The sequence below is a fragment of the Colossoma macropomum genome, unplaced genomic scaffold (assembly GCF_904425465.1).
Source record: "Colossoma macropomum unplaced genomic scaffold, Colossoma_macropomum, whole genome shotgun sequence".
Taxonomy (NCBI): Eukaryota; Metazoa; Chordata; class Actinopteri; order Characiformes; family Serrasalmidae; genus Colossoma; species Colossoma macropomum.
This window is the reverse complement of record NW_023494789.1, coordinates 17,463,690-17,476,481: the sequence shown is the minus strand read 5'-3', so window position 1 is coordinate 17,476,481 and position 12,792 is coordinate 17,463,690. Positions and strand designations below refer to the sequence as shown.

Genomic DNA, 12,792 nt, shown 5'->3' with positions numbered 1-12,792 from the left:
ACAGTGTATTTATGGGTGCTTCTATAGGCGGGTAAAGGGCAGAATGCATATTGCCACACGTGTAGTTGGTCATCATAGGGCTCAATCCTCTTTGCTGTCACACGTACATTTATTTGCCTTATTGCTATGTACAGATTAGAGAGATAGATTGGGTTTAATGGTTATTTCAGTGCTGGATCATCGTTTTTCGAGAGAGAACAGCCTGCTCTAAGTGTTTTTGTTTGTTTTGTGCATTTTCAGGACAAAAATGTCTTGCATTTGTTAGAAAAAGTAAGGTTTGTACCGAAGCTACGTTTCATTTTTTAGAGCTAAGAGACCAAAACCATTTTTTTTTTTGTTACAGAGATTAAGACTAGCCTTAGGTTTAAAATTAGGCTTAGAAAATATTTATTACACATACAGTGAAATACAAAAGTTTGGCTCATGGTCGAATTACAATTTTTTTTTATTTTGTAAGTGAAAATAAGTTAACACATACTCCACAGAGAGCACACTTTTGCACATTTTAATGCACAGTTACTGTTTATTTGTTGAAAGTAACATAGAGAAAAATAAATAAAATGTGGCCTATGATCTTTTATGTTCTGATTTTTTTTTGTTTTCCAGTATGTTAAACTCTGGGGAAAAAAAACAGAAATAGTTAATTGAAGTTTTTAAAAATGTGTCCTCTGTAGAAGACTTATTTTCACTTGAATCACCAAAACATGTAATTTAACTTTGACTTCTGCGTACGACAGTAGGTAGTTACTTACATGGGACATTTGTGTGACTTCACATTATAAAACAAATGCATGTAAGACGATGCTGTTGAAACACTACCAGCACCTGAAGATCCACCGTTCCCTTATATCCTCTGTGCTGGTCAAGTAGTCCCAGGGCAGTGCTGATATGGACAGAGTCAGGGTCATTTGTGTTGACACTAGACAACTGTAAATAGGATGGGGAAATTCCCAAAAGCATCCAGTAATCCTCTAAATCCTCCTTTCACTGACCATAACTTTCATTTGTTCTGGAATCAGAGGGAGTTAGGGAAAAACAAACAGAGGTACGTCTGTCTCACTGGACTCTAGGGGGCCAATCGAGTCTACCAGCAGCACTCAAACTCCAGACCACACATGCTCATCTTAAACTAGTCCTGTGAATGTAAAGTTTAAGTTCTTTTGGATGTTTAAAAGATAATCTCATATTGTAAATTAGGTTTCTATGTTGTCTAGGCTACAGTATGCTATGGACATTTTGTGTTGTAATTAATCAGAGATAAAAAGTAGACTTGAGGAAAATCCGTAGTGAGTTTGTTGTGGGTGATAGTAGCTCAGTGTTCTGAGAACTTGACTTATGTACATCATGCTTTTGACCCAAGATGAGATTTATTGCTGTTGTGGCCATGAGTATGGTACTTGACCCCATGCTGTGTTATAGAGATTGTTGTTCTGGTTAGCTAACGCAAGTCGCTTTGGACAAAAGCATTGGCTAAATTACAAAATGTAAATGGCCTAGGCTATTTTTGGAGGTTTAGCAGTGCCCTCTCTGATGCTAAGTGCTAGTCATCCGACTGTAACTGTGATGGTTGAATGGAGAGAGAGAAAGCGCTCGCGAGAGCAGGATCAGCCTCTGGCATATCAGGTGATTTAGTTGGCGATGCGTCTCTGCCGAGCCATTAAAATGAGTTGTAATGACATACAGCACAGATAAAGTGTGTGCCCCGGGAGCGAGCACTGGTTTGATCTTTTCTGGGAGCTTGTTTGTGCAAACACATTGCCCACAGGCACAAAGCCCAAATGATGCTGCGCGATTGTGCAGTGAGCTAATGCTTATTCTTCACTGTGTGGCCCACATAGGATTTGGTGGACGTTTGTTTTTCCATCATTTTCAAATAATAAAGAAGAATTGTTTACAGTACGAATTTGTACCAACTAGTTATTTGAAATTTGAAAGTAGAGTTGTAATGATACATACATTTCATATGATGTGTTTTCTTCAGAGCATAAAATCTGACTATATTTGATTCACACCGCATGCTTGCAACCACCATATTGTGAAAAAAAGGAATATTAATATGTGCATTGACAATTGTTTTTTTTTAAATGCTGTGTTAAATATAGGCTTATGTGATGTACTGTGTGCTCATTTCAAATTATTTAGACAGACAACCTTCAATAATGCTTTTCAAGACAATAACTTTCTATCTTTGTCTCCCAGGAGTGAGTGATGGCACTTTTCCACTAAAGACAGGCTTGGTAAGCTAGAGGGAGGCTTTGGATAAACAGGAAAAGGCCAGGCCTGGAGCTGTGGTTTCCTCCTTATATGACAGGCTCGCTGGAAGCCCTCCATTTCATCCCAAATTCCTGGCATAGTGGGCATTCCTGTGCCGACAGAGGGCCGGACGTGCTGCTGTTGAACAGTGATATGAGGGGCGTGGGAGTTGGTGGTGATGGGACTTACACTCAAATATTAGAGTTATGAGTTTGTTGTCCTTTTGTAGCGCTGTATAAAAGTCACGCACGTGACTCCAAATCCTATTTACTTGAGGGTAGTCCTTCATGTTGATGGCTACGGCCGATAGGAAGTTTTGCGCAGACAGGCTATTGTATTTGGTAGTGTGAAATGGATTTGTGGTGTCTGTGAATGTCCCGCGAGGGCCGCTGATGTTGATGTGATAAATGCACCACGCGCACCAGTTGCTCACTCAGATCAATGGAGGAATGGAGCGGAAGTCCGACCCCCTCGCTCACTCAGGCAGGGTGCAATTACCCGCCAATCTTCCCCACACAGTAACGCACACACAGTAAACATGTTGCGTGGAGCAGATGAGTCCTCAGCCATGCGTCTAAAAAAGAAGAGCAACTCCCATAGGACGGTAATCGGGTTCCTCTGACAGGATGTAAATTAGAACCGCCATATATACCACACTCATTTTGAGCAATGTTTCATATAATCTGCACACATGCTGCATAACTTTAACTTTGGCCTATTTTATCTTGTTTTGAAACCTGCGTTCTGTGCAAAACCACCAAAACCCGTATTGTCTTGAAGGCCTCAGCTTATAAAAATGTCGTAAAACTTTTTTTTCTGTGAATGATTTAAGCTGGAGGCATGAAGCAAGACAGGCCAAGTCAACGGCACATAAGTCAACCGCTGCTAGATGTCTGCCTGAGCCAGTCTGGTGTTATGAAACATTTCCTGGAAAACAATGTGAAGGCCTTGACTGCTGGAATTTCACCTGTCTGCATCTTTCTAGAGCAGTTGAAGCTGAAGCCTGGGGTCTTAGGGGGTCGCTTAGGACTTCTTGCTTCTAATGGCCGTCCACCCAGTTATCAAAGCCCATTAAAGACCGCTTTTGATCCCCAACATGCCCTGCACTTTGCTCTGCTGCTCTGGAGCCAAGAGAGCTGCGGCTATTTATAGCCTATAAAAGGAGAGAGGTAAAAGGCGAAGGTGATTTCAGGGGTATGTATTTTTCATTGGAAATCAGGAGGTCTACCTTTCTGGCTCCTCGGTAAACACTCAGCATGCATCAAACCTGTCCTCTGTCAGAGCACTTCAGGCCCAGTGAATGTCCACACAGCAGCAAATGGACCTCCTGCTCCCCAGTAGGGTGAGACCCAATGCAGCCAGAGCATGCTCTAATGCTTCTGTATACATGCCTTAGCCTGGCCTTCTGAGCTCAGGTTGATGGGCCTCCAGGCCTGCTGGAGATTATCTAGGGTCAAATGGCTTGGTTTAGATCACATCCAGTCAAAGAAGTGAGATTTTGTCTGCACACCAACTTCCCACAATAAGAAGGCGTTTCCCGGACATGAAAGAACAAGGACTTATTCAGTAGTAGCTAAATTGCGTTGCTTTGACAGATTAGCCTCTTTAGAAATGTGTTAATGACCTAATGTACTTGAATTGCCTGATTGCTTAAATATGATTTGTGATCCCTCCCCCCACTTCTCCCTCAAAAACCAGAGCAGCAAATGACTTAGATAAAGTGAGAATTTGTCTCTTTGCCTTTGTCCGAATAGGCTGCGAGGTTGAAAATGGTTTAACCTAAATTATCTTAATGGAATTGGAATTGAAATCAAATTGCTGCCATTTGTGCTTAAAATAGGAGAGTACAAGAGTAAAAGCCTTGAATTTTGGGGAAGGAGGCAGTACGTGAATGGCAAATTCATCCCTGATGATAACAGAATTCTCTAACAGATATAAATATGCTTTTTTTTGGATAGATGGAGGCTGGCAGAATGTTACTGTAATGATGATAATTAATATAATGATTATATAAGAGAAGCTTGTCAAGCAGAAGTGGGTGCAGTGAAGTCGTCCTCGACTATGGATTTCACTCGTGGCTGCAGGCCATGAAGAATTTATTGGAGTCTCCTTAATTTATTAGGCAAGTCGTTCCACCGACGTGGAAACTTGGCCTGGCTTTGGGCTAAAGCTGCTGAAGCTGTATTTCACCAGCAGCAAAGTTTGACATAGATTGTCCAAACTGCCTTATTTTCTTTCATACGCAGCTTGGAAAGTGATGTTTTGAGGAAAAGGTGTTATGGATGGAATCAATTTTGTCTCAACTCATATAATAATGCCTGGGTGTAGCCGCATAGCTTGTGTTTTTCTTTTAGAAAATTGGGTTTAGGTGAATTTATGTATATAGAGCATAATATATGTTATGCTGTGTAAATGTCAGGAGCCTGTAAGTTATTTAAATTGCAGTCAAAACAGCCATTAAGTACAAGTTATTCGTTTTTTAGGAGATAGTTCTGAGGAGATTACATTTGAGATAATCCACCTGTATTAAGAAAAGGGAAAGTTGAAGGAAAATAAGAAGGAACATGAGTTAGTGAAAATGAGACTCCTAACAGCGCAAGACCTGGCAGACCACCAAAGCTGTCACCATCATGAAAGGATTTGTAGCTGTCAATCAGCCACTACTGAGAAAATGACAGACAAAAAGAAGATTTACAAAACAAACAAAAGTTGCTACTCTTCTCAAAACAATGGTCTGACCACCCCAGAGTCCAGACCTTCGCATCATTGAATGTGTTTGGAAAACAGCAAGTTCACATGCAGTCAACTTGGAGACAAAAAAAAAATATCCCTGCAGATTTCTTTGAACTGAAAACTAAAAGAAATTCTTCCAAAAAGAACTAAAGCTATACTTAAGACAAAGAGTTAATACTTAGTAAATACTAAAAATGTTGAAATTAAATTTAGTTGGTGAGGTTTCTGTGTAATTTTCTGTTGCAGAAAATATTTTCTGCTGTTTTCCTGCTGCTGAAAAAATGTATACCGTGCACTAAGTGGCTGTAATGATGGGAAATTAAATAAATAAAAGGAGGTCTCTGACTTTTTATTTTTTTTATTTTTTTTACAGCATTGTATATAATCTAGTCTAACATATAATGGTCTGTTTTTGGACTGTTGTGTTACTTAATGTTACTTTGTCTTGTGTAGTCCAATGTGTTCCTGATGTGCTCATCAGTTCCTGGACGGGCATTCCTTTGTCCTAACTTTGTATGCAAACAAGCAGAGTTTGGATTTGTATGACCAGTAAAAAAGCAATTGTGATTGCGTGTTTAAGCGAGTTGCTTATCTGCGCTGATAAACATCACTCTCGACTTTTCTGTTCCCAGACGATGTGGACGTCAGACTCCACATTTGGATATCTGGTTGAGCACAAAGAGATTTTTGTTGTCTCAGTGCCCTCAATCAGAGCTTTGAAATGAAAGCTTGTGGAGACAATGCAGATAAAAAAGTAAAGTAAAAAAAAAAGGGGGGGGGGGCAGCAACAGTAACAGTCAAATGAAATGATGCCGATCGTATGTAGCAGTGCTGCTCCCACTCCTTTTCCCCTGTGGTCTCCGCCACGTCTCGGCAACGTGGGAAACTGACAGTGTCAATTTATCAGAGAACAAAAGAGTCCCTCTCTGGGTAGGGAACGCGTCTGCGGGCCCTTAGAGAGAAAACACCCCCCTCCCCATCCCACGGTTACCTGTGCATCCAAACAGGATGCCGGATGCACACTTCTCCTGAAATAGACCAGAGAAGCATCTCCCCCAGCGTTTGCCTGTGTGTGTGTTGTTTTATTGTTGTTATTGCCATAGTTATTAGTTTTATTATTAGTGTATTAAATCCCACAGTCCTCTACTAGGTTTCAGACTTGGAGAAAGGACTGAATGAAATCTGGCAAAGTTGCTTGCTGCCAGAAGTTTTATTGTGTGATTTGTGAGCGACAATATGAAGAAGTGAGAAAAATGCACTTCAACTATGTATAAGAGAGTGCTTTTAAAGTATATAAAGGGGAGTTCCAACAATGTTGCAAAAATTCTCTATAACTTTGCTGTTGAAATGTAAACAAAGTATTTTAGAGTGGTTTGATGTAGGTACTTTATTCTAGAGAAACTTTCGAAGGGGAATTTTACCAACGCTGCAAAATTTCTCCATAACTTTGTCGTTGATATGTAAACGAAGTATTTGAGTGGTTTGATGTAGATGCTTTGTTCTAGAGAAACTCAGATTTGCTTTATTATAGTGATGATATAAACCAGACGTTGTGGCAGCACAAAGACGGCCATTTTATTTACTATCCAAAACCCACTTGTGACTTCTTTTTTTAATTTTTTTAAAATTTTATTTTAATATGTTGATGCATTTTCTTTGGGGACTATTTTGCCTCTGCATGTACCTCTCAGCCATGAATAAATCCAAAAACATAGTATTAGGCCAAAACTTCACCTCAGAACTATTGTAAAACAACGTCTCAGGCATCAGGCAGTGAATTCATACCTGTTTCATGTAAAACTTGCTGTGAGGGAGCTTTTAGAGGTATCAAATACTTCAGACGTCTGGTTCCTAGCACCACCACTGTAAACAGTTCTGTCTTTGCAAGTTTCTCTAAAACAGAACAATTCATGTCAGGTTACTCTGAATAATTTTTTTTCCTGCATCTTAACAGTAGTTATGCACTAGTTGTGAAAAAGTGGAGGAATTCTCCTTAAAGTAATTACTTTTGGTTCATGTCCTGACATAATGTTGAAGAGGAATTTCACCAAATCAAAATTTCAACATAATTCAGTTGTTGAGTGCTTTGATGTGAAATGGTTCACCATAGAGAAACTTACCAGCTCCAATTTCTTTACAGTGGTGATGGCTACCAAGAGTTGCAATGTCTACAATGCAAAAATATTATTACTATCCAAAATGACCACTGAACCTACTATGGTGATTATAGTAAAGATAAATCTAAAAAACATACGTTTTCTTTGGGGACTAGTTTGCTTTCCAACACCCTGCATGTATCTCTCCACCTTGCATGTATTTTAAAAATACTTTTTAGGCCCCAAAAGATTGTTATTGTATAACAATGGTTCTGACAACAGGCAACATATTTGTAATCAATTTGTGTAATAACTTTCAATGAGGGAACTTTTTAAAGATTTAAAGTCGTATGGTTCCACCATCACCGTGAATGATTTTGAATTGGTATGTTTCTCTAGAATAGAGCATTTCACATTAGACCACTCTGAGTGACTGTTTAAAGAATTAATTTCTTAATTAGAAATTAAGAAAATTTGGTGGAATTCTTTTTAAGATGTCTGTTGGCACTAAACCTGTCTGTGTCTCTGTCTCTCTCTCTCTCTCTCTCTCTCTCTCTCTCTCTCTCTCTCTCTCGCAGTGCTTAGTTAGCTGATTGGTAGTTCTTCACCTCATTGCTGTCTGTCAAAGAGAAGTCTGGTAAGTCTCACACAGTCTTCTCTTTCTTCTCTTTTTCCCCTTTCACAGATTTTGTTTTACCTTTTCTTTTTTTGGTGGTCATGGCTACTTCCATACACCTAAAAACCTTCCTCGGTACGCTGCTAATGTATAGAGCAAGAAGAGGAGAGAAAGACTGACCAGCAGAGTGAAAGAGAGAGTTATATAAGCTGACTTGCGTTTCAAAACAGACGGGTCAGAAAGGCCAGAGTTAGGACAGAAGGTTGCCTGTCTGATACAAAGGCCTTTCCCTTTCTCTCTCCACATGCACCCTTGATTTCGCCTGATTAGCCCTGCCTATCAGGAAAGTAGGACATGATGCCTTCAGTTATGTAACATGCTCAAACTCAGAGACCCCTACCCCCACCCCCACATGGCCCCTTCATCCTCACTTAAATCAAGGAAGACTCACTGGCTAACAGAAAGAACATTCCCAGGCAAATTTAATATGAAAATATACAGTGTCGTCCAGGCCCTGGAACACACACACACACACACACACACACACACACACGTTCGGCTGGGAAACTTTGGGGAATATCAAGAACGGTGAGTGGAAATGGTGTGAAAGTCCCTTTAACTCCTTTAACATATTGTCGCTTTCATATCAAAGGCTTATATAATTTTCTTTCTTTCTTTCTTTCTACACACAGCAGCTGCCTATAAAAAATATTCCAGAATTAAATCTTGTTAAATTTACTGATATTCGAAATTAACAATGAGTTTTGCGTCTTCTGTGTTAACATTTTAGATATGAGATTTTGCTTTGACAACAACAGTACAGAGAAGCGAGGCCGATATACCTATTATCTTCTCAAGTACCTTCTGCACTGTGATGCTCTAAAAATATGAAGCAGCTGTTTGGTGTCCCTAAATAATTCTTCAGAGTATGTAAATACATGGTGCATATTGTACAGTACTGTGCAGAAGTCAGAGACCACCCTTTATTTATTTCATTTCCAGTCAAAACAGACATTAAGTTAATATAAGAGGGGAAAAGAACTGCAGTTTAAAAATGATCAAAAGATTAAAATGGGACTCCTAACAACCATGCAAGACCCAGTAGACCAGTATTGTCACCATCAGATAAACAGTGCTTCAGTCAAGCTGGACACTTGTTTTAGATGTGAAAAAACCCACAGGTGTTTCTATTCACTGTGACAAGACAGCTCAAGACTATGAAGAGTCTGAATGGATGTGTAGCTGTCAAGTAGCCACTACTGCGAAAGTGAAATAGACAAAAAAAAGAAGATTTACAAATCAAACAAGATTTCTTTAAAAAACTGAAAGTCTCCCGAAAATAATGGAAGCTTTAATTACATGTGATTGTTGAGGCTTGTGTAATTTTCTGTTAAATATGTTTTCTACTTTTCCTGATACTGAAAATTGAATGACTTTGGACTGGAAATATTAACACAATGTAAAGAGCAGCCTGCTTTCTTTAAATGAAAAAATGCTACATGATTTTATATATGACAGCAATGATATGCTAAAACAAACATTGACTTGTTTAAAACTTTGTAGTTAGCAGCTGTACTTGAGAACATTTTTTTTTTAAAGACCCAGGCAGAGAGGCAGATTTCTGAAGGCAAACTCAGCCATTACACTAAATGAATTTGTTTTTGCATGTACTGATAGCACTAAATGCTTCTCACCTCCTAATTGATTACCTCAGCAGTCTCGGGGGAATGTTTTTCGGAGTGACGGTCGCTTCTGGAGACGGCGCTCTTCAAACAGGCAGCGGCATGGACAATCCGAAACCCAACCAACCCCTCCTCAAACCCCGCCACCCCACCTCTTCTCTCAAATCCTTCCCCCAAAACTAAGACTTTGCCCTCGGAACTAATAATGGGTTTTAGCGCATGCTTTTGCGATTGATCTGGTAAGACTATAAGTGCAAGCAGAACAAATCCCCGTAATGATTGCCTCTGGAGGGGAGCCACAGCCGCGCGTTTAGACTTCACTGTGCCTGCTCAAAGCACTTTCCACGCAAATTATCTCTTCGCTGAAAAGAACTTCTTGCAAACCTCCACTCTGAACTGACTTTTTCCTCCTTTGCCTGCTTTTTAGCGGTTGGCTAGAAATTCTTCAGATAGGGACGTTTAGAGAGACGGAGGTTTCTCTGAAACACAGGTGTGTTTTTAAACACATGTACACACACACACACAGCACGCGCGTTGTACAGGCGCAGATGGTTTGAAGCCCAAGTGGTTATGCGAGCTGTTATTTGCTGATTGTGCAGCGTGGAACAGGTGGCCCGAGAATGTCGCTGTCCCAGCTGTGATCTTTCTCATCATGTCTTTCTCTTTATTCGTACTTTTTTCCCCCTCCACGTAAAAACAAGTCCAACATGCTATTCAACACCATGATGTTACAGACATTCATGTTTATATAGATTTGTATTGACCTAGTACAAGAGCTGCACCATCACACCAGAATGGTATTGGTATTGGCAGATATTTGCTTAGAATCAAAAGATCAGCTTCGTACAGATGTTTGGATTTGACCAGTATTTTGAACTGGTATTTGTTGATTTGTTTCTGAAGTAAAATAATGTTTAGGTGATGTTTAAATATCTGCATTTTATTCATTTTACTGCATTTTAACCCTATTCAATTAAATAAATGTTACACTTATAATGCTAATCAAATTCTAGTGCAATTTTGACATTTTACAAGTGTTTATGTATTGTCATCAGCATCGGCAGAGATCCACAGGAAAAATATTTGGCATCAGCCCAGTATTCCTGTATATCATCCCCACATAGTGCATCACAAAACTTCCCGCAGCCTGCCACATGTTCCAGACACTGCTTCTGACGAGATGGGCTGTAAGTGTAGTGTTTGGCGTTTTGGGGTTTGTGTGTGTGAGGGATATAAAAATGCCTTGATGCATCATGGTGCACCAATCTGAAGGTGGCAATTCAATCTATTTTTGGAATTTCTGAAAGAAATTATAATTGATTATAATAATATTTAGTGATTTGCGCTTATTTTCAAATGTAAAAATACACTAAATCCCAGGCCTTCATTATTACGTTATCACCTGATCGCAACTGCAAATGCTGATTGGAGGTATTTACCACAATCATATCTTTGCTGTCCAGAGAAAAATATTTATCTCCAAAATAGTACCTTTACAAGAGGATGAGAAAAACATAATGTACAGTTAATGTAAAGGAGTTTTATTTCAAGTGGATTTGGAGCATTTCTATTTGTTTATCATCAAGTTTTCACACTGCCGAGACAAATAAACATACTTTTTTTTTTTGGACAGTGACAATATGCTTACAGTGCAACAGAGTGTGAGTTGTGTGCACTTTCATCTGTTGGGTCAAAGCAAATGCATGTTAATAACAGAAAGCATAAAACTCCTTTACTGAGACACGGTACAAGTCTTACGAAAATGATGGTTCTAGCTCCTGACTGGTGCTATAACACTATTAGAGGGCAGCAGTGAGTAATGTTTGTTTAGTTGAGCTTGGGCTGCTTGACATCAGTTGGGAGCTCGGAAGCAAGATAGCTGATCAGCCAAATTGGCTAGGCTTTAATATTTACTATATTAAATAATTAAAATATTTAATATGTAATATATTTACCTTAATAGTGAATATAATGACCAAAAACAGAGTTGGGAGGCATGTGGGAATGGTGGTCTAATGCCAGCATCTGATAGTTTTCTTGTACATATCTGCCAGTCCTCATACATAAGCATATTTATAAAATGTGAAAATTGTCACCATGCTTACCTAGAGAAATGTAACATTTATTGCTTTACTGTTACAAATGCAGTAAAGTGAATAGAGTACAGAGTATTTTAGCACAGTAGTCCAATGTCACGTGAACAATTCCACTCTTTTGGAGTACAATACATACATGATCAGATATGGTTTTGAAATATTGCTCGGTTTTACACATCTGTCCAATACTGACTTTTTAAAGCATATATCCATACTGATATTCTTCCGATATCGTTGTGCATCCCCCGTTTAACAGTTTTATGGAAATATTTAACATTTTATTTTTATTTTTTTATTTTATGGATTTCACAACTGAATGAGTAGTTACTGCAGCATGTTTATGCAAAATATTTGTGCGAAAATAATTCTTGAATGAATCAAATTGAATTGTAGTTAAATTTGATAGCTCATTACGCATTAAAGCACTTACTGTGGAACTGAAATTGAGCTGTTGTGAGGTCGTAGGTTTACACCCCTGGTGTAAGTTGTATGTGTGGGTGCGAGTGTGTGTGAATGAGCTGACAGATGCCTGGTAGTGTTTATTGTTTTCGGCACAACTTGAACAAAATTCCGTCTGGTTGGCCACGTGAAGGAGATGCTGCAGGGCTCTCTGTCATCTCCTGCCTGAATCTCGGCTCCGTGCGTGCAGCCAGACGCTTCTGGGCTTGCTCTCTCTTTTCGCCACTGTCCATCTCCATATCCTCAAGCACTGTAAAAGCCCCCACTGCCCACGAGCTTTCACCCTGCCGCTTACACAAGCAAATCTCTTCACGATGCTTTTAATCTCCATTCCAGAGTAGCACCACACGCAGTGCTGCATGTGCAGTGTTTTAAATTTCTGATGCATGTGAGGTTGCAGACTGAGCCACAATTTTTGCTTCCAAATGTTAATATTGTATTTCCTATTATTTAGACAGTGAAATAATTTTTAATACTGTCAGTCCTGTCCTTCAGACTCCTTTTTATGTGGTGTGTTTAATGAGAAACAGGCTTATTCCTTTTTTGAATTTGCTCTCTTCGCTTCCATCTCTGATGTTTCACTGAAATGCCGAATGGTGAATTACACCGGCAGCCCTGGCAACCAGTCACACTTAGGCTACTGGGGTCATTTAGGTTGACTTGAGGCAATGACGCAGTAGTGAACACTGCGACATAATTATCCCGTACCTACCAGAAAATTCTTCAGAGGGAATAAGAGAACAAATATCAGACACTGCTTTTTAAACTGAACCGGGATTAAAATTGCAAAATTCATTTTGCTCTAGCTTTATTTTCTCCCGTACATCTTTTAAAGCGAGGTCTTTGAAAAACCAAAT

General features: G+C 39.4%; 1 protein-coding gene across 6 annotated transcripts in view; it reads left to right on the top strand.

The window, feature by feature from the left end:
- The window catches only part of LOC118808028 (LIM domain containing preferred translocation partner in lipoma), a 249,321-nt gene that overhangs the window by 25,798 nt on the left and 210,731 nt on the right, over positions 1 to 12,792 (top strand). For 4 of the 6 annotated variants that reach the window (XM_036570366.1, XM_036570361.1, XM_036570362.1 and 1 more), the window contains one exon: positions 7,661 to 7,719. The exons of the other annotated variants lie outside the window; for them this stretch is intronic. The gene's annotated coding sequence lies outside the window, so the exon portion shown is untranslated. The remainder of the gene's footprint in view (positions 1 to 7,660; positions 7,720 to 12,792) is intronic. 6 annotated transcript variants of the gene reach the window in all.